At 38.3% G+C, this 22,145-nt stretch overlaps 1 long non-coding RNA gene across 1 annotated transcript in view; it reads right to left on the reverse strand.

Annotated features, from left to right (window-relative positions):
• Positions 1-22,145, reverse strand: part of LOC138173875 (uncharacterized) — a 305,010-nt gene that overhangs the window by 70,058 nt on the left and 212,807 nt on the right. Inside the window, exons 3-4 of the long non-coding RNA XR_011171555.1 lie at positions 6,606-6,675; positions 4,165-4,248 (exon numbers count right to left, since the gene is read on the reverse strand). This is a non-coding gene — a long non-coding RNA (uncharacterized lncRNA). The remainder of the gene's footprint in view (positions 1-4,164; positions 4,249-6,605; positions 6,676-22,145) is intronic.

Raw genomic sequence — 22,145 nt, forward strand, 5'->3', positions numbered from 1 at the left:
AACCACTTAATCTCCCTAGGCCTCAGTTTCCTCATCTCAAAAATGTGAGTGTTAGATTAGACAGTCTCTGAGGTTCCTTCTATATCCATATCCATATCCATATCCATACCCATATCCAAGTGTGTGCTGGGTTTTTCTCAGACCAACTAGTGAGAGCTGATTGGTAAATATTAAGTATAAGCATTTCAGTGTAAGTAGGAAATCAGCAACCTTACAATTCAAGATGAAGAGAATGATGGAGAACAAGGAGATTATGCAGATTAAAAGTTAACAACCCCCACAGGAGCTGATTGTGAAACATTTACCAACATAGTCCTATCTATTTCTCTTATATATGTATATATATATATACACATATGTATGTCCATGTGTGTATATATATACACACATGCATATACACATATGTGTGTATATCCTATACCAGTGCTATTGTCAGTGAACTCAGCATCAGGGATAGTGAAATTTCAGTATAGACAGAGTTGTTTTGAGAAAAGCACTTTTTAAACCTTACAATGCTAAAGAAATGTAACTACCACATAAGTAGTCTTTATATTCTGTTGAAATTTTGTGTGAATTAACAGAGATACCAGATGATGTGTTCCTTCTTTACCCAGACTTTTCTCATATTACTGAGATCAAGGATGAAATTTTAGTAGGGAATTACTACTAGGGCAGCTTCCTCCACAAATGCCACTTGGCAAATGTTCCATAATTTACAATCTTAGAAAATTACCTGAGGCACTGAGAGACTTTGACTTGCCCATGGTCACATACCTAGTATTTTGCAACCTTGGGATCTGAACCCAGGACTCCTGACTACAGTGCAGTACTTTTCGACACTACCATGCTGTACTGACTTACTGCATCCTCCCCCAGAAGGTTTCATGTAAAATGTAGCTATGTTGTTTGGGAAACATAAACACATTAACCAAATCTTTATCTGTAGGTATCACCCCACCTGGGAGTGCCCCTCCTCTCATATACATACACTTAGAAAAATCCTCAAGGAATTTGGACTACTTACAACATAGTAAAGGATGAAGGAAACGAAAATAAAAATTGTCCCCTCACTCATTTTCATAAACTGTACTTACTTTCCACCCTCAGCAAGGAGCATAGGACCTTCTTTTGCATGAGAGAATAGAAGATGACTTATCCAACTATCCTTTGACATGTAAGGAAAGACCAGTCCCTTTACATTTTCACCTTTTTCCAAAAATATTACTATTTGGAAATCAGTTGCAATACATCCAATGAGAAAACATCTACCCATCAATCAGATACAGCTATTCCTGGATTTTCCTGATGGTCACTAATGGCTCAAAGAACTGCTAACATTGGGAATAAGAGGAAAAGCTTTTGTACCTACATTGTCATGTGTCAAGGAGCCATGATCACCATTAATAGAAGTAAAGACAGAAGAAAGAAACAGGAAGAATGGAGAGAGGATTGGAAATGTGGCCCTGGGCAAAGTCGATATATATGGGGTGCTCTAGGAGAGAACCAAGGCAAGCAATGGGCTAAATAGTGTCAATGATATCCTGGGAAGATAGTCATAGGATCATGGGAAAATAAAAAAGGTACCTCTGTCTAGGTTTTGACACCTCCCTCCACATTCCCCATCCCAGGAGGTCAAGAAACACAATTGCTTTGCAAAATGCAGTATATCCCAAGTGCCACATAATTAAAGTATAATTGCATTGCTTGGTAGCTACAGCTCTTGCTAAAGCAGCTGCTGGGACTATAATTGTTTGAGCAAAGACAGAATGACCATCTGTCAGGGTCAGGAAGTATCTTATAATGAACAGAGTGCTGAACTTGGAGGTAGGAGATATGGTTCAAATCCCAACATTCACCCTTAGGAGCAAGTCATTTCTTTCTCTGAAGTCCCATTTCCTCATCTGTAAAAATAGTAACAGTGAAATTGTACCACTTGCCTCAGAAAAGGAAGGAAGGAAGGAAGAAAGGAAGGAAGGAAGGAAGGAAGGAAGGAAGGAAGGAAGGAAGGAAGGAAGGAAGGAAGGAAGGAAGGAAGGAAGGAAGGAAGAAAGGAAGGAAGGGACAAGTACTTAATAAACACCCAATATGTTCTAGGCCCTGTGCTAAGTTCTTTACAAATATTATCTCATTTGAAATCACCACAAAAAGAGGTGAAACTTAAAGTATATGAGTGAGTCATAAAGAAGCAAAACTCAATGATTTCTGAGGTTCCTTCGATCTCTGAAACACTATGAATCTATAGATGAAAAGTGCTTTTAGGTACACCTGCCTTCATTAAGACCTATGATCTCATGGACCTGGCACATTAAGTCTGCCCATCATAGCTAGGTTTGTCCTGGCTTGTCCCAACACCACCAGACGCACAGAATTATTGCCTCTGGTATTCAGGCATAAGGATCCCGACACAGAATTGTTCCTCACTTTTTCTTGAGTGAGAACACAGCTTCCCATAGTCCATTGGGCCTTGTATGTCAGAGCTGAAAGGCATCTTAGGGATGACCATGTTCAACCTATACATTTTCTACTGGATGGTATTTGAGATCTGCACAGGTGAAGGTATTAGAGCAAAATGGCATACTCCTGAGGGGTATGTTTGCTGACACATAGAGGCAGCACCTTTGTGGAAAGAGCTCTAGACAGTAAATCATGATACTAAGAGAGTCTGTGATAATTGAAGCATAGCAGATAGAGTACTGGACTTGAGGTCTGGAAGACCTAAGTTCAGATCTCACATTTAATTGCTGTGTGGGCATGGGCAACTGACTCAAAGATTCTTTCTTCATTTATTTTTAAAAAATGAGGATGGGACAGCTAGGTGGTGCAGTGAATAGAACACCAGTTCTGGAGTCAGGAGGACCTGAGTTTAAATATGGCCTCAGACACTTGACACATACTAGCTGTGTGACCCTGGGCAAGTCACCTAACCCCAATTGCCTCATCAAAAAAAAATGAGGATAATAAAATTGTTAATATCCAGTACATGCAGAGAAGTGAGATAATATAAAGTGTCTTTCAAGTGTTGAAGCACTGTGCCAACATCTCTTGACTCCCTCTGTCTGGAAATGTCTGACCTTAGGCCTGTCTGAGTCTCAGCTTTCTCATCTGTAAAATGAGAGAACTGAACTAGCTAAGCTCTAAGGTCCATTTCCAGATCAGACATTTTATGGTTCTATGAATCTAAGTCTCATTCCTGTCATTCTACATTCAGTGATTCTAAGACTCCTCCCAGACCTATTCTATGGTTCTATGCCTGGAGAAGATGGGGTATTAAATTAATTTTCCACTTGAGTGATCTGAGTCTTCAAACCCTTCCTCCAAGGCCCAGGAGTCTGGGAGCAGCCTCAGGCAGAAGGCTTAGCTGAGAGTTATTCTCCCCCCCCCCCACCTCCCCTTGCCCTCTCCCACTCTTCTTTTTAATCATGCATCATCAGGCTTTACATATATATTTCAGTCTCTGGGCCAATTTAGTTTTGGTCCAGACCCAAAAGGTGCTGTATAATTTGCTAGGTTGATGTACTGACTAGCAATTTGGAATCAATTCCTAAGAGATGCAATGGATCTTCTCCCTTTGTGATTTTAGGACATATACTCAGGTGTATGGGAATGTCAAGATGACAGCCTTTTTTATTGTTAAGGGAGGCAATGGAGGGGTGGCTAAAGAAAAAGACACATATAGGAAATAGAAGAAAGAAGAAAGGACTGTTTCCATTTTAATCCAAGAGGTCTACAGAACCTGTTGCCATAAAATGCGAATTGTGTTCAGTTCCATATGACAAACATTGTTTTATAAAAACATGAATCCAGAAACTTTTTTTTTTTCCAGTGCCTCAGCTTTAAAGGTAAATCAGTAGGGGTGGTCAGGTAGCACAGCAAGTAAGAGCACCGGCTCCAGTGTTGGGACGACCTGGAGATCAAATCCCGGGCTCAGACACTCAGCACCACACCCAGAAATAACTGGCCTTGTAACCTTGAGCAAGTTACTTAACCCCGATTGCTTAAAATAAAAAAATAAAAAAAGTAAATCAGTAGATCACAGACTGAGCTGGAGGGGACCTTGAAGATAAATATTAACCTTTTCTTAAAGATGAGGAAAACTGTAGCCCAGGGATGAAGGGAGTTAAACAAGGTTACACTGACAAAATATGATATAGAGGAAATTCAAACCTAAGTCCTTTCGCTCCACATTCTGTGATCTTCCCTATTCTTCCATTCTGCAAATTTCTGTTCTCCAATGACTTTCCTTGGGACCTAATAATGAGAATGGTAATAGGAAGTTTAGGCTAGGTTCCAGAAATAGGAGGAAGACTAGGCTACTGCAATATCTATCACTCTAGCAGTCTCAGCAGAGTTCAGGGGCTTATTGAGAAAAAGATCAATCTTTTGTAAATCCCAATTAACACCCACCCACCCACCAAGTGTGTGGCAATGGCCTGAGAGCAGCCTTGAATTTGAAATCTACCCCTTGCCAAGACAAACTTTGTTTACATAACAAACATGATGAATATACTAGTCTTCCAATTTTATAATTATTTTCAAATAAATCATATGCATATGTGCATGAATAGTCATATTTATATTGTGATATATATACTTATGTATATCTATATGTTTATATACATGTATGTATATTTATACATGCATGCATGTGAATTATGGGGTTTAATGAGATAGGAATATCAAAATACTTATTCTAAAACTAACTTCTAATCCTGGTTTCTATACTCTAATCCCAGGTTCTAATCCTGGGATTTGCTTCCAATTAACTGTGGTAATTTGGAAAATTTAAGTTTTCCTAACTGTATCTTAATCCCCTATTATGTAAAATTCTCTAAGGTCTCTATCAGTTCTGTCACTCTATAATTACAAATGTTATACTTCCTTTTTTCCCAAAAATATATCAGTTTCTTTAAAGAATCACCCTTTGTCTCTTATTGGGCCTAAGCATTCATTTACATGTGTCCCTTGGAGATGGATCTTCCCATATTCACATAGAAAAGTAGTCTGACTTCAACAGACTTTCTCACCAACCTATCAGACAGAGGGTTACCTGAGGATAAGGCATCAAAGCTCTACATTGTTGGAAGATGAGCACTGGGTGTTGGCAGGGGCAATAATAATAATCACATCAATGCCATGCATTTATGAAACATTTTCCTTCCGAGGAGTAATATGGCCTGAAGGCTCTGTTCACAAAGACCAGTTTGTGTGGTGAGTCCCAAGTTGTGGCATTATAAATGAGAACTGGAACCAATGTACCCTGGGATCCTTTACCTGAAAAACTAACCCTCAACTTTTGCGTCAGCTGCAATGGGAATTCATTTGGATTTCGAGAGAAAAGTCATGAGTTCCCTCTGGCATTTCCCTCTGGTCTCAGTGACCATGGGTAAGGCACTTCCTATCACTTGGCCTGATTCCTCATATGTAAATTAAGATATTGAGCTAAATGAACTTTAAACTTGTCTTCCAGCTTCAATATTCTGGTATTCTTTGTTATTCGTTCAATTAACCAAGGTATTTATCTTTTTATAATTTTTTTAAAAGAATTCTGAGGCAAATTTCCATTTCCCACTGCTACTTATTCCCATACCCTTATGTCAAGTCACTTCAAACCTCCCTCTATAGTCCATATTCTCCTATGCTCCATAGTTAGCTCCATTGGACCCACTAGAATCCATCCTCTATTGGTAACAAAATTTTATCTCATGTTATGTCTCTTTATCAAACATTTTCAAACTTTCAGAACTCACTGAAACCTGTCTCTGTCAAGAAGACATTGTGACCTTCACCACTCTCTGCAGTATTGGATATTCTTTCTCTCATGTCTTAAGACATTGGACCAGAAGAAGAACTAGGCATATTCCTGGTTCCTCAAAGATACATCTATATAATCCTTCCAGTACCGTACATAGCTCAGTAATCTCTCCTTCTTTGAGATTCATTTGATCTGTATATATTACCACATCTGGATTCTTGTCACAATGTTTTCATTATCCCTCCATTCTTAAGGAGTTTTATATGTGACTTGTAGTCTTCATTTCTACCTTAACACAAGCTCTGGTTATCAGGGGCTTCTATATACCTATTAATGTCCTCTTGACCTTGACTTCCCAGACCATTAGTTGGGCTCAGCACCCATAATTTGCATCTTCACTTCACATCTCTTATAGCTGATGAGATAGTCACATCTTAGACCTCACCTTCACTCTTAACTGGTCTAGCTCCATTATCATGAATACTCAAATTTCTCTCTCTCATCATATCCTTATATCTTAATATTTCAGGTTCTATTCTTCACCTACGCCATGACCTTTAGCACTTCCATTCTTCCTTATTTTGTGTCCTTAATCCTCTGACCTTTCTTCCCTTTGCTGTTCTAACCTTATGGTTGAAGAATCAAATTAGATGAGATCTACCACCTTTGGGTTCTTTGTTCCCTCTACTATTATCATACATGACTTGGTAACCCTAAACTATGTATTACCCCCCACCAATCGTCTTAGCTATTTCTACTCATATATTACTGAATATCACGAGAAAGTGTCACAAAAGCAGACTGACAAGGTCAAGCACAAATCTATATTATTTAAATGTAACTGAGATCTTACTATGGCAGAAAATCTTGCAGTTCTCTTGTGCTCAACTCTTGTCTTTCCATCTCATTAGAGAACCTTGACCCTTAAGTGAGAAAATGAAGACAATTCATGAGGAGTTCCAACATCTTCCATATTTCACAATTCAAAACAAACACACACAGACATGTATATATGATGTGTGCAAGTATGTGTGTAAATATATAGTGCTCTGCAAACCCATGAAAGTCTAGATTCTATTATTACTAATAATAATGACAAAAATGATGATGGTGAAGATGATGATAAGTCCAAAACTGGGAGAAAATCATGAAACTGTTCTGATTAGTTCTGTTACATAATCTCAACTAATTCTTTTATACCTAATTTATCCATTATCTCATTCACAATAGTGGTTTTTCTGAACCTTTTCATCCTACCTCATATTTCAATGAAAAAGAATCAAAGCCATTTTCCAGGATGCTTTCTACCACTGTCTTCTCATTCAACTCTGCCTCACAGTAAGACATGTTCCTTCTTCTTATCAAGGTGACCCCTGATACATGCCCTGGTAATCCCATTCTATCACATATTCTCCTACAGAATATCTCATCTCTCTCGCTTACCTTCAATCTCTCCTTATCTACTTGCTACTTCCCTAATACCTACACACATTTCCATTTATACCCATTTCTTTAAAAATTCTCAATTGACCTATCCACCTGAACTGTCTATAATTTAATATTTCTCCTTCCTTTTATGACTAAGGTCCTTAAGAAGACTTCTACAATCAATATCTTCACTTCCTTTAATTCTGTTTTTAATTCTCTGCATTCTGGCTTATGACCTCATCTTCCAGTTGAAATTTCCTTCTCTCCAATAGAACAAATGATTTCTTAATTGCCAAATCTAACAGCTTTTGGGGTTTTTTTTTCAATCTTCATCTTTCTTGACCTCTCCTCAGCTTTTGACACTCTTACTAAACATCTTTTGAAACTTTTTTCTCTCTACATTTTCATAGCACTGCTGTCTCCTGGTTTGTTTGTTTTTTTTCTCCTGTCTAACTCCCACATTTCAGCCCACTTCACTGGATTTTCGTCCAGATCACATCTAGCAATCCAGGATATTGCCAAGGTTCTCTCCTAAACTCTCTTTACTTCTCCTTATGCAGTATTTCAGTTGGGAAACTCATCAACCCTTTTGAATTCAATTATAATGTGTAGGTAGATGATTTGCCGACTTATTTGTCAAGCAGTGACCTCTCAGTTGACCTCCAATCTCACATCCCCAACTGCCTATAAACATCACAAATTTGATGTCCCATGGACATCTTAAACTCAACATACCAAACCCTCTCCTCTTCTTACTGTTACTGTAGAAGGGGCCATCATCCTTGCAACTTTGGTGTCATCCTCAAATTTTCACCTTCTGTCTTACCTTTCATATCCAAAAAATTCCAGGTCTGTCAATTTTCCTTTCATAATTTCTCTCATAAAAATTTACCTTATCTCCTCTGATACTAACACAACCAAGGTGTGCAGATCCAAATTTCCTATGCCTGGACTGTTAAAATAGACTGCTGCTTTTTACCCTGCTTCCTGTCTCTCCCCATTCCTTTCCATCTTCCATTTGGCCATCAAAGTGGTCCTCCTAAACACAAATCTGACTATGTCACACAACTACTCACATTCAATCAACTCCAGTGGCTCCATATTGCACCCGGGATAAAATATAAAATTTTTTGCTTAATTTTCAAAGTCCTTCATAACTTGGTCTTTTCGATTTTCTGTCTTCTTATGATTTGAGCCCTATCCTTCCCTTCATACTCTGCAATGCAGTGACCCTGGACTCTTTCCTCTTCCCTGTAACAGATATTCCCTCTCAAATCTGTGGCTATTCTCACTGGTTGTCTTCCATCCCTAGAACTCAGTTCATTCTCATCCCTATCTCTTGGATTACCTGGCTTCCTTCAAGTTCCAACTAAAATATAGACTCTTTTTTTTAACCTTTGGGAAAAATAAAAGATTTTTATTGACAACCCTAGATTTCCTCCTTTCCCCCCTTCCCCTTTCCTCTCCAAGAAACCCATTCTTTACAACAAATAATAGAGAAAAATTTAGTAAAACCAATTAATACATAAACAAAACGACATATATAAAGTCTCATCCCCATAGCCCCAGCATTTTTTTAGCATTAAAAAAAACATTTATTTATTTATTTATTTTCAACATTCATTTCCACAAGATTTTGAGTTACATATTTTCTCCCCATCTCTCCCCTAACCCCCTCCCCCATTACAAGATAGCAAGCCTCTTGAATGCCTCTTGTCCAATCTGGTGTTATATCTTCTCCCATCCCCCCAACTTTCTTGTAGGACCAGATGTATTTCTATACCCCATTGCCTACATAATGCATTTCCTGGATGCATATGAAAATAATTTTTAACATTTGTTTTTAAAACTTTGAGTTCCAGATTCTTTCCCTCATTTCCTCCTAACCCACCCCGACTGACAAGAAAAGCAATTCAATACAAATTGTCCTGTGTAATTACACAAAACATTACCATAGGAGTGATATTGTGAAAGGCCATCCTATCCCATTCCACCCATTTATTTTATTTTCTCCTTTGACCCTGTCCCTTTTCAAAAGTGTTTGCTTATAACTACCCTCTCCCTCAATCTGCCCTCCTTTCTATCATCTTCCCTCTTATCCCATTCCCCCCTAATTTCCTGTAGGGTAAGAGACCCAATTGAATGTGTATGTTATTCCCTCCTTAAGCCAAATAAAATGATGGTAAGGATGACTCATTCCCTTTCACCTTCCTGCTTTTGCCCTCCATTGTAACAGTTTTCTCTTGCCTCTTTTCTATGAGATAATTAACCCTTTTCTATATCTCCCTTTCTCCTCCAAATATAATCCTGTCTTACCTTTTCATTTTATTTTTTAGATATCATCCCTTCATATTCAAATGATTCTGTACCCTCTGGCTATGTATATATGCACACACACATACAAACATATGTCCATACATACACCATCCTATACATACATATATATGTAGGCGTATGTGTGTGTGTGTGTATTTTCCCTTCAACTATCCTAATACTGAGAAAAGTCTTATGAGTTACTATTATCATTTTTCCATGTAGGAATATGAATAGTTCAACTTTAATCAGTTCCTTATGATTTCTTTTTCCTGTTTACCTTCTCATGCTTCTCTTGTTTTTTGTATTTGAAAGTCAAATGTTTCTGTTCAGCTCCAGTTTTTTTCATCAAGAATGCTTAAAAGTCCTCTATTTCATTGAATTACCATATTTTCCTCTGAAGCATTATACCCAGTTTTGCTGGGTAGGTGATACTTGGTTTTAAACCTAGCTCCTTTGACCTCTAGAATATCATATTCCAAGTCCTTTGATCCCTTAATGTCAAAGTTGTTAGATCTTTGTGTTATCCTGATTGTGTTTCCATAGTACTCAAATTGCTTTTTCCTGACAGCTTGTAGTATTTTCTCCTTGACCCAGGATCTCTGGAATTTGGCTATAATATTCTTAGGAGTTTTCTTGTGGGGGTCTTTTACTAGAGGCAATAGGTGAATTCTTTCAATTTCTATTTTGCCCTCTGGTTCTAAAATATCGAGGTAGTTTTCCTTGATAATTTTTTAAAAGATGGTGTCTAGGCTCTTTTTTCAATCATGGCTTTGAGGTAGTCCAATAATTTTTAAAATATCTTTCCTGAATCTATTTTCCAGGTCAGTGTTTTTTTTTTTTTTCCAATGAGGTGATTTCACTTTGCCTTCTATTTTTTCATTCATTTGGATATGTTTTATAGTATCTTGACTTCTCATAAAGTCATTAGCTTCCATTTCCTCTAATCTAATTTTGAAGGAATTATTATCTTCAGTGAGTTTTTGAAGTACCTTTTCCATCTGGCAAATTCTACTTTTTAAGGCATTCTTCTCCTCATTGACTTTTTGGGAATCGTTTGCCATTTGAGTTAGTCTATTTTTTAATATGTTATTTTCTTCAGTGTTTTGGGGTTTCTCCTTTAGCAGACTGTTGACCTGCTTTTCATGATTTTCTTGCCTCATTCTCATTTCTCTTCCCAATTTTTCCTCCACTTCTCTTACTTGATTTTTAAAATCCTCTTGAGCTCCTCCATGGCCTGTGACCAATTCATAATTTTCTTGGAGACTTTTGATGCAGGAGTTTTGACTTTGTTGTCTTCTTCTGGTTCTATGTTTTGATCATCTTTGACATCAAAAAATGATTCTATGGTTTGATTATGCTTCCTCTGCTTGCTCATCTTGCCAGACAATTACTTTACTTTTGAGTTCTTTGCCACAGGAGAACCCTGCTTCCAGAGTGGAGAGTGCTTTGTCCCAAATTTCTGGGGTTTTGTGCAGCTATTGTCAGGTTTTTTTTTTCTAGGCACTTGCCTCAGAACTGTGAGGATGACTGCCTTTCCACAGTCTTAACAAGCTCTACCATGATAGCATTCCTCACCCTAGGACTGAAACCCAAGACTGCGAGCCAGATCCAAGCAGGTCAAAGCAAGAGGAATTACCCTCTGAATGATTGCTTGATCTCCCTACAATCCTGGAGGTCAGGAGTAAGTCATGCAGTGGCAGCAGCAGCTACTGCCACTACCTCTGCCACCCTGGGGGCAGTGGCCCATCTGCGCTCTTTTCTCCCCTAGTTCCAACACAGGTCCCCACCAACCTTCTACTTTCTCTTTGGCATTTATGGGTTGAAAAGTCTGGAAACAACCACAAATGCCAGTGGTTCACTCTCCTGAAGCCTGCTGTGGGCAGTCTGTGCAACAAGTCTGGGCCAGTGCAACTCATAAAGGACTGTGCTCCACTCCCAGTTCTATGCTATCGATCCTTCTTGTTGGCCTGCTGTAGCAGCAAGCACCACAGCATCTCCAGGGTGGCTGCCAACATGGGTTCTTAGATCTGCTTTTCTAAGGAAAGCAACTCAAAATGGGTTAACAATCTTGCTTTAATCAATCAAACTTATCATTTACCTAATTCAGGGGAAAAAGTCAGCACCCCGAACTTCAGAGTATAGAGAGGTTACAAGCAGAAGTTACAAGAAGACAGAGTAACAAACAGATCAAGCAGACAGGCCTCCAACTGTCCAACCATTACATCCTTTCCTAGTCAGTTACCAGAGAGGGAAGCAGCAACATCTGGGTTTTTCCGAAGCCGGGGGTCTCTCCCTGCCTGCCCAAAGTCTCTCTGATCAAATCACACAACACTTCTCAAAGTGAGCCCCAAAGCAAAGCTTCACAACAGGGTTTGTATAGCCTTCAGCTGGCTCAGAGGATGTAACCCTCTAGACCAACTGCCCAAACACAAAGTATCTCCTGAAAAACAAGCCTCTCGCCACAGGCTCCAGGTGCACTTAAGCTATCAAAGGGCCTAGAGGCAGGGAAGATCTTAAAAATTTACATTCCTATAACACCTGCTAGGCTGCCTTCAGCAGGAGATTTGTTTCTCTCTGTCACTTTGTGGATTCTGTAGCTCTAGAATTTGCTTAGAGTCATTTTTTAAAGGTATTGGGGGTGGTTGCAATTGGAGCTCAAACAAGTTCCTGCTTTTACTCAGCCATCTTGTCTCCACCTCCTAAAGTATCACCTCCTACAAGAAGTTTTTCCTAGTTTTCCTTAACCTTAGTGCCTCCTCTGTTGAATATTTGTAATTATCTTATATTCATCCTGTTTTTACATAAAACTATTTTATTTCCCCTATTAGACTTTCAGATCCTTGAGAACAGTGACTGTTTTAGACCTTTCTTTGCATCCTCAGTGTTTAGCACACAGTAGGTGCTTAATAAATGTTATATGACTTTGCAAAACATTTCCTGATTCCCCCCAATAGCGCCTATGTTTGTATATGTTAAATCTCCTATTTGAAGACATGTACTTTTTGTTTTTACTTCCCTTGTCCTTGTATCCCAGCACCTTGCACATAATAGATGCTTAATACATGTCTATTGGATTAGATTGAATTTAATTAATATATCCTCTCTCTCACTTTCATATGATAATTCTAACTAACATTTTCTGTGGGGTGCCCCAGGAATAACAAAGTACTTTTCTCACAACAATCATAAGATGATAGGTTTACACCTGGAAGCAGACCTTAACATCCCTTAATGTGACCCCTTTATTTTCCCTGATAGGAGACTGAAGTCTTTTGTTTCTTCTTCTTCTTCTTCTTCTTCTTCTTCTTCTTCTTCTTCTTCTTCATCTTCTTCTTCTTCTTCTTCTTCTTCTTCTTCTTCTTCTTCTTCCTCTTCTTCTCCTTCTTTCTTCTTCTTTTTCTTCCTCTTCCTCCTCCTATTCTTCTTCTTCTGTTAAGTGACTTGCCCTGGGTCACACAGTTCAGTGTTTGAAGCCAGATTTGAACTTAGGTCCTCCTGCCTCCAGGGCTGGTGTAAACCAAAGTCTTTCAGTGGTCAAAGCAATCAAGTTTTGCTATGGACAGATAGGCCTAACAGAGGCAAGAATGTAGATTGTCTGAGTGGACAATAAAAATTTTGTTTCCTTAAATTACCTTCTGTTGTGGTACAAATTCATTTCTATGCTAAGCTAGAGATATCCCTGGAGAATATCTAATAATAAATTAGTTATCTTGGGCTTCGATCCCTACCTCGAGAGAGAGTTAAGAAAAGAAATAAAAAAAATCAGTTTTGGAGGGAATGGAGAACTGTTCCTGGCTTTTGTTAGTTGAGTATCTTGGCTATGATGATAAAGCTATAAACTTACCCATTTTAGGGAGAGGTTCTAGCCAACATACCCTCATAGACTGTCACTGAGATGATCTGAATTTGGCCTTGAAGATCTGAGCCCAAAAGCCAGCGATGGGGACCAACTCATAGCAGAGACTACAAGCTCAGAAAAAGCTAGAATAGCATTCAATTCATACTGAATACTCTGCAATTTCCATGGAGTACAGTATATGGAGGCACAACAAGATGATCAAAGCAATATACCACTAGTGACTATTCACAGAAATCATCATGAAACCATTGTGGATTGATCATGATACTTGTAGGTACCGGTGACAGTGTGTCTACCCAGGTCCAGTACATGTAATGCTATAATATCATCAGAAGATATTAGTAATCCTGGAGTATACAAAAGGTAATTGTATATCTACACTTATGTGTCTTGCCCTCATGGGTTCTGCCTATGCAGATCCTTCATGCGTATATGCTATATGTGTTCACTCTCCCTACTGGCAGTGTGGAAGGAATTCAAATCATGAGTTTGTTACTATGCTTTCTCATTAAGTGACTCTGCTTTGAACTAATTGTGTGATCAGAGGGGAAAAACTCAGTGGAGGCTTGTGAATTATGGTTTTAAGGGGGTATGAGCCTACAGATTACCTTGAACCCATGATAGTTATTCTGAGGGCCTTGCATATATGTGTAGTAAGGGGAGTGGAGTCATTTATAACATACATATGAGGAATCAGTTCAGAGAGGTTAAAAAATTGACCAGGAACATATAAATAATATGTGACATAATTAGGATTTGAATTGATTCTCTTAACTCCAAATCTACCCTTTCATCATCTTCCCCCTTTGTTAAATATTTTTTCCATGATGATCAAAATTCCCACTTTTCGGATGGACAAACTGAGGCATAAATAGAGAAAATTACTTGCCCAAGCCCATGGAAACAATAAGAATTGCAGGTAAGACCTGAGCTGATTTCTCCTAGTTCCAAGTCCTTTGTGCTTTCTGTCCCATTGGGAGGTCCCCCTCCTCCCCATCCTACCAGTCTTCCCATTCATTGATGTCTTAGGAGGGGAGGAAAACTAAGCATGCAAAGGAATGTGGAGACCCAGGAACATACTTCAAACAGAGAAAACCAAATATTCCTGTTGGTTCACATTTAACCCTAACTAATAGGTTCACTCTCTCCTCCTCAAATAAATCATAATGTATTTTCAATTAGTTTGCACGTTCACTTGCTGCTGTCCTGAATAATTAGGAAAACAATTCACATTCCACCAGGAGATGATATGAAGTGTTATCCCTGTGATAATTATCAAGCTGCAGTTCAGGCTCCCCTGTTCCCCCTGGGTCAGCAGGGCATAGAGGAGGACACCAGGAGAGCATTAATGAGCTCTCATTGAAGATGTTAAAAAGCTTGTATTGATCTGTTTGTCCAAGAAGGGAGATATTTAAGCCTCTCTGCTGAGGGCAGGAGAGAGAGAGATCCCTATCACAAAACCTTTTAGACAAACCCTTCTGTTCCTGCCTTCCAGATGGCTTCAGCTCAGTGTTGGCTTCTGGAGGTCATACTTTGAAATTTTTATAACATTGCTTGGTCTCACTTCTATTTGTTTTCCAAACTTATGTGTTTTCATGTATGTTTGAATTTGAAAGTGTGTGTCTGTGTGTGAATATGTGAAAGCTTGTATGTGTGCATATGTGTGAGAGTATTTAAGAAAAGAATCCACTCTCTGTATTCCTTCATGGCAGGTTCTCTTAGAATAGAGCCGAACCTGGTCTGTGGTAAGAGTAATTCTGGGGTGGCCAGATCAATACAGATTATATTTACACTGACCTAAGCCCTCTGACCTTTATTGAGACAAACAAAGAAGCCTGGTAAAATTGAAAGAAGATCAGACTTAAGGTCAAGAGGCCCAAGTTCTAAATCTGACTTTACAGTTGATTTCCTCTAAGTCCATGAAAAATTCACTTCCTCTTTTTAAGCTTCAGTTTTCTCATTTTTTAAATAAAGGGGTCGTGCTGGGGGCTCTCTAAGATGACTTTAAGTACCAAAACTGTAGGATTTTAACCTAATGAACTATTCCTGGGCAGGGGACATAACTTGGGGAAATCTTATTAATGGTTCTGGTTCAGGCTCTCTCTGCCATTTTATTACTGTACAAGTTTGGATAAATTACTTCAATTCTCTTGGTCTCTGTTTCCCCATCTATAAAATGAGGGATTAGGCTAGATGCATTTTTAAGATCTTTTCCAATTCTAAGGTTATGTGATTCTGTGATCAATAGGGATGTTTGTGGTTCCAAAAACTAAAGTTTGTCTATTTGGATACTGTCATGGCAAAAAAAAGAGGGACCATGAGAATTTCATAGCAATCAATTAACAAGCATTAAACAAGGGACTGGGTCTATAAAGACAACATGAAGAGAGATGATATAGAGATACAGATATATGCATATGCATGCATAATAATACATAATGCATATATGTATATATGCTTATATGTCAGTGTGTATGTGTATATGTATTCTTTGCGTGTATATGTGTATACACATATGCAATGCATACATCAGTATGCATACATACGTGTGTATGTGTCAGTTTGAACAAAACAAATACAAAATAATTATAAGGTAGTATAGGGACAGATAGAGCTCCAGTAGTTGCAGGAATCAGCTTTCTTTGCTTGGTAAGCTCCTTGTAGTCTAAGAAACCCTGTCTCACAATTCAAATTAAAACATCTGATGCCACTACCTTTTACATCGTTTAAGGTTCAACACTATTTTTACCTCCTCTAAGAAATTTTACCTACTGAGTTCAGCTGACCCTGATCTTTTTTTCCTTCTCTGACTTCCTATAGTTCTTATTGCTTGTGTTGAACATTTGGTACAAAATTCTAACTGTTTTCTAGCAGTTATCCTTTATAAATAGGTCCTCTCTTCAAAACAACTGAATTCCTGAAGGAAAGAGATTTATGTAGGGTGTCCCAAAAATCTTAGTGTAGTCTTAAACCTGGCACTTAAAAAAAGAGGATAGCCTAAAACTACATCACAAAACTCACTGCAAAGCTGTGCAGAAGCATAGTTTAAAACTGCACTAATGCTTTGTATATTTTTCATCTCTCTTGCAATTAAGTACATAGTAGGTGTTCCATGAGTATGTGGTGTCTAAGAATTAGAGTCTTGGTATTATGTACTTGAAGCAGCATTTGTGGTGTGGGTCCTGGCCTTACCATCCTGTCATCTGCTAATGCTCTCACCCATTATCCTCCCTGACCTGCTTCTGGCTTGAAATTGCAAGTGGTACCAGAATAAGGTATCAACATATTCTGTTTTCCCTTTTGATTCCAAGAACAAGCTTAACTGCAATAACCTGGGTTCAATGGACAAACAAGCATGAATGAAATCAGATCTGCCCCAGTCCCTAGAAAAGAATACCCCATTCCCACTATTCTCTGGGCCAGTAAAAATGTTGCTCTTTCCCTGACCAGGGTGACTCTACAGAAGAACCACCCTGCCTGGCAAACTCTGTAAACTTTGCTTTGGTTTACAAATTTCTGGTCCAGTGACATGATTACTCCTGTCTCCCCTCAATGGGTTCAAGGAGCTGTTAGGAAAACATTTGACCACAGGCAAATTATTTTGCCTTTCAAAACTCCAGTTTCCTAATCTTTAATACTTTGACTACCTCACAGGTTTGTGGTAAAGAAAGCATTTTTTAAACATTTGATGCAATTGGTGCACTATTACTAGTTTCTTTAAGTTGTTTCTTTGTTTATTTTGAAGTTGGCTGAAAGAAATAACACAAAAATTTAATGAGTTTTTGTCTGGGGAAAAAGTCTCTGAAATCTTTTTTTCAATTCATTCAACAAACAGTGGTTAAATTTCTGCTATATTCAAAGCAAAGTAGTCTATGTAGGGAAAAGAGTCTGTACTGGTCAGAAGGGCCAAGTTCAAGACTTTCTGCTGCTACTGATTAGTTGTGTGTCCTTGGGCCAATTACTTCTCTCTGGGTCTTATTTCATTTGTAATGAAAATGAGTAAATAGGACAAGATTTGTGGTTTCTATCTTTAAAAAAAATACTGTTGAGAAAATGCAAAAGGACAAAATGGCAGTGCTCTGTGTGTTAGGTGAATTTGCTGATCCTTTGTAATAAATCTGGCTTTGTGGCCTCAAGACACTGAAACACATTGAATTGGAAGTCATTGAACTGTATGGTATCTAAGGTTCCCAAAGCTTCTGACATTCAAAAAAGAATTTCCGTGCAAATAGAATGCTTGTAGAGGATAGTGTTGGTGAAGAATCTAGAAGGTACATTGCATGAATTGGAAGAGGGCAGGATGTTTGGAAAGTTAGAAATGAAATGAAAATGTAATGAAAGTCTAAACAGTATAAGTTTTGTTCCATAGGCAATATAGCATGACTGAATGATTTTTTCTTAAGAGGGACTGTGAGGGAGGGACTGGATAAGGGAGAAACTTTGATGCAGGGAGAATAATTAGGAAACTCTTACAAACATCCAGACAAAATATATTGTGACTGTCAGTGGAGAGGACAGATGGGAAAGAAAATATGGAGCAAGAAGTAACATAGCAGGGAGCCAAGATAGTGGAGTAGAAGCAGGAAAATGTGGGAGCTCCTGCACCTACAACCTCCAATACCTGTAACATATGACTCCAAACAAATTTTAGAGCTACAGAAACCGCAAAATTGACAGAGAGAAATAAATCTCCCAAGGAAGACAGCACAGCAGGCTAACAGGAAGGGTCTATTGCACCAAGCTGGGAGGCAAGCACAGTCTCACAAGAACCGAGTGGGTACGGACCAGGAAGCTCCAACAAGCGGCCCAGACTGGCCACAGCAGACTTCAGGAGAGTAAATCCCTGCCAGCTGTGGTGGTTTCCAGACTTCTCAACCCATAAAAACCAAAGAGAAAGTTAAAGGTCACTGGGGAACTCTGTTGGAACCAGGTAACAAAAGAGCATGACCTAGCCCCTGCCCCCCAGAGTGAGAGGTGGAGAAGGTATGGTGGCTACAGCTAATGCCCTGTGGCTACCTCCAGAGCTCCTGGCATGCAGATCATGGTGGGGGCAAGCAACCATTCAGAGGGTAATCGTTCTTGCTTTGACCTGGTTGGATGTGGGTCGCTGTCTTGGGAGGTGGTCGTGGGGTGAGAAGCGCCAGTGTGCCAGAGCTTGTGGTGGCTGTAGAGAGGGTGCCCTCCTCAGACCTCTGACAACATTTCCAAAAACCCCAGCCATTTGGGACAAAGCTCTCTCCACTCTGGAAGCAGAGTTTTACCAAGACAAAGAACTTAAAAGTCAAGCAACTGGCTGGCAAGATGAGCAAGCAGAAGAACAATCAGACCATAGAATCTTTTTGGGGAAAAAAAGGATCAAAACATGGAACCAGAAGCAGTCTCCAAAGTCAAAACTCCTTCATCAAAAGCTTCCAAGAAAAAATATGAGTTGGTTACAGGCCATTGAGGAACTCAAGAAAGATTTTGAAACTCAAGTAAGGGAAGTACAGGAAAAATTAGAAAGAGAAATAAGAATGATGCAACAAAATCATGAAAAGCGAGTCAACAGTATGCTAAAAGAGACCCCCCCCACACACACACACACAAAATATTGAAGAAAATAACTCATTGAAAAATAGACTAATTCAAATGGCAAAAGATTCCCAAAAAGCCAATGAGGAGATGGATGCTTTAAAAAAAACAAATTTGTCAGGTGAAAAAGGAGTTTCAAAAATTGACTAAAGGAAATAATTCCTTCAAAATTAGATTGGAGTAAATGGAAGGTAATGATTTTATGAGAAGTCAAAATACTATAAAAAGAGATCCAAACAAATGAAAAAAGTAGAAGGCAATGTGAAATAACTCTTTGGAAAAACCAATGACCTGGAAAAATAGGTCCAGGAGAAATAACTTAAAAATTATTGGGCTACCTAAAAGCCATGATCAATGAAAGAACCTAGAAATCATCCCACAAGAAATTCTCAAGGAAAATTGCCCTGATATTCTAGAATCAGAGGGCATAATAGAAATTGAAAGAATTCACCATTCACCTCTTAAAAAAGATTTCAAAAACAAAACTCCTAGGAATATTATAGCCAGATTCCATAGGTCCAGATGAAGAAGAAAATATTACAGGCTGTCAGGAAGAAAAATAATTTGAGTACTGTGGAAACACAATCAAGATAACACAAAATCTAGCGGTTTCTACATGAAGGGATCAAAGGGCTTGGAATATGATGTTCCAGAGGTCAGAAGAGCTAGGATTAAAACCAAGAATGACCTACCCAGCAAAACTGAGTATAATGCTTCAGAGAAAAATATGGTTATTCAATGAAATAGAGGACTTTCAAGCATTATCGATGAAAAAAAAACAGATCTGAACAGAAAATTTGACTTTCAAATACAAGAAGCAAGAGAAGCATGAGAAGGTAAGCAAGAAAAAGAAATCATAAGGAACTTATTAAAGTTGAACTATTTACATTCCTACATGGAAAAATGATCATTGTAACTCATGAGACTTTTCTCAGTCTGAGGATAGTTGAAGGGAATATATATGTGTGTATATATATATGTATATATATATACATACATGTATGTGTATATAAAGGAGGGTGTATGTGTGTATAAATGCATATGTGAGTGTGTACACATTAATGTACATGTATACATAGACAGAGGGCATAGGATCAGTTGAATGGAAGGGATGATATCTAAAAAACAAAATTAAGAGGTGAGAGAAATATAATAGGAGAAGGAGAAAGGAAGAGATAGAATAAGATAAATTATCTCATATAAAAGAGGCAAGAGAAAACTGTTACAATGGAGGGGAAGATCAGGAAGGTGAAAGGGAATGGGTCAACGTTACTCTAATGGAATTTGGCCTAAGGAGAAAATAATATACACACTCAATTGGGTATCTTACCTTGCAAGAAAGTAGGGAGAAGGGGATAAGAGGGTGGATGATAGAAGGGAGGGCAGATTGGGGGAGAGGATAGTTAGAAGTACACTCTTTGAAAAGGGACAGGCTCAAAGTAGAAAATAAGTGAGGGTGCAGGATAAGATAGAGGGAAATATAGTTTGTCTTTCACAATATCTCTTCTATGGAAATGTTTTGTGTAACTACCCATGTACAACCTATATTGACTTGATTGTCTTCCCAGTGGGGTGGTTGAGGAGGGAAGAAGGGAAAGAATCTGGAAATAAAATTTTAAAAACAAATATTATTTTTAAAAATGTTTTTTTACATGCAACTGGGAAATAAGATATATAGGCACTGTGGTATAGAAATCCATCTTACCGTGCTAGAAAGTTAAAGGGGGCATAGGAAAGGATATGAAAGACAACAGACTGGGGGAAGGGGTATTCAGTAAGTTCACTATTTTGAGGTGGGGTTTTGCGAAAGCCAGGGAGAAAATTGGTAACTCAAAATCTTATGGAAATGAATGTTCAAAACTAAAAATAAATTTTAAAAAGAAGTAACATAACAATTGAGAAAGTTTCTCAATGTCTCAGTACTCTAAGCAATTCTCTAACATTAAGTTTCAAAGAAAGCACCAACCTGCAGAGAGCTTTTTCTCACCAGGGAGTTGCCTATATCAATGAAATCACAGTTGCGGTCCCTATTGCTATCCTTTCAGAATATTATTTTATCTTGATCTCAGTAATCCTAATTTATATTTTGATTTCCTTTTATCTTGATATAATTATTAATGCAGAAGTACATGCACATACATAATTAACAAATAAGCACCTACACATAATGGGGCAAACACTTTTTTTTTCTAATAGAATAAAAGTTTCTTTTTTAAGAGGATTAGAGTTTATGAGATCATTAGCTCATGTGTTTCAGAGCTATGAGGGATTCTAATGATCATTTAGTTCAGTTACTAACTTTTTTGGTAATAAAACAGGACCAGCAAGGTTAAATAACTAACTAGCCTGATGTCACACAGTGAAGATCTCAAGTTTAATCTCAGTCTTCTGGTAACAATTCAATGTTCTTTCCCCTCCAACATATTATTTCTCCATATTTTGGCACTAAATGTGTGGATTTCAGCATAAGAAGCATAAAATCTACATACAAAAAGACTTAGTCCTACAAAATCCAAATCTCATGGTACATTAATATCCAAATTAATCTGACCATTTCTATTAAGGACATATGATAAGATATTTCTTAAATTTTCAAATGCAGGGGCATCTTTACATAAAATTTGAACATGCTTAATGGACAGAAAGATGATCTGTGTAAATTTAAGGAAGTTTAAAAAATCTTTTAAACTATTCTGGACCTCAGTTTCCTCATCTATAAAATGAGCAGGTTGTACTAGCTTACTTCTAAAGGTCTCATTCAGTTTTGTGATTATACAAGTTTGAGGGCAGGTACAAAGTAAAATTACACAGTCCCTGCTCTCTATCCAGTCCTGTTGAAATGACATCATTCTGTATCCCTCCCCCCAACCTCGGCATCTTCAGCTTGAACCTCATCATTTGCTTCCCAGGAATGGAGTCAGGTTATAAGAACCATGTAAGCTCAGTGCGAGAGCCTAAGACAGTGCCCCTGCTAATGAGCCTGAGAACAGAGGGAGCAGGTGAGGCAGCATGTTCTGAGAGCACACCTTTTGTCTCATAAGAGGTCATCCAGTACTGTAGTCCCAATTAAGTGCTCACATCAGTCCCCCATCTGCCCGACTTAACTCTTTCTCGACAGCTCCATGCCAAAGGAAAATGTATTCCTTTGTCTCTCTCAGCAGAAGTAAGCAACCCTTCTCAAAGGTCACCCTTACAGAGCGTGGGACAAGAAAGACCTTT

The sequence above is a fragment of the Petaurus breviceps genome, unplaced genomic scaffold (assembly GCF_028583685.1).
Source record: "Petaurus breviceps papuanus isolate PSGF00001 unplaced genomic scaffold, PetGlider_PUasm1.0 66, whole genome shotgun sequence".
NCBI lineage: Eukaryota > Metazoa > Chordata > Mammalia > Diprotodontia > Petauridae > Petaurus > Petaurus breviceps.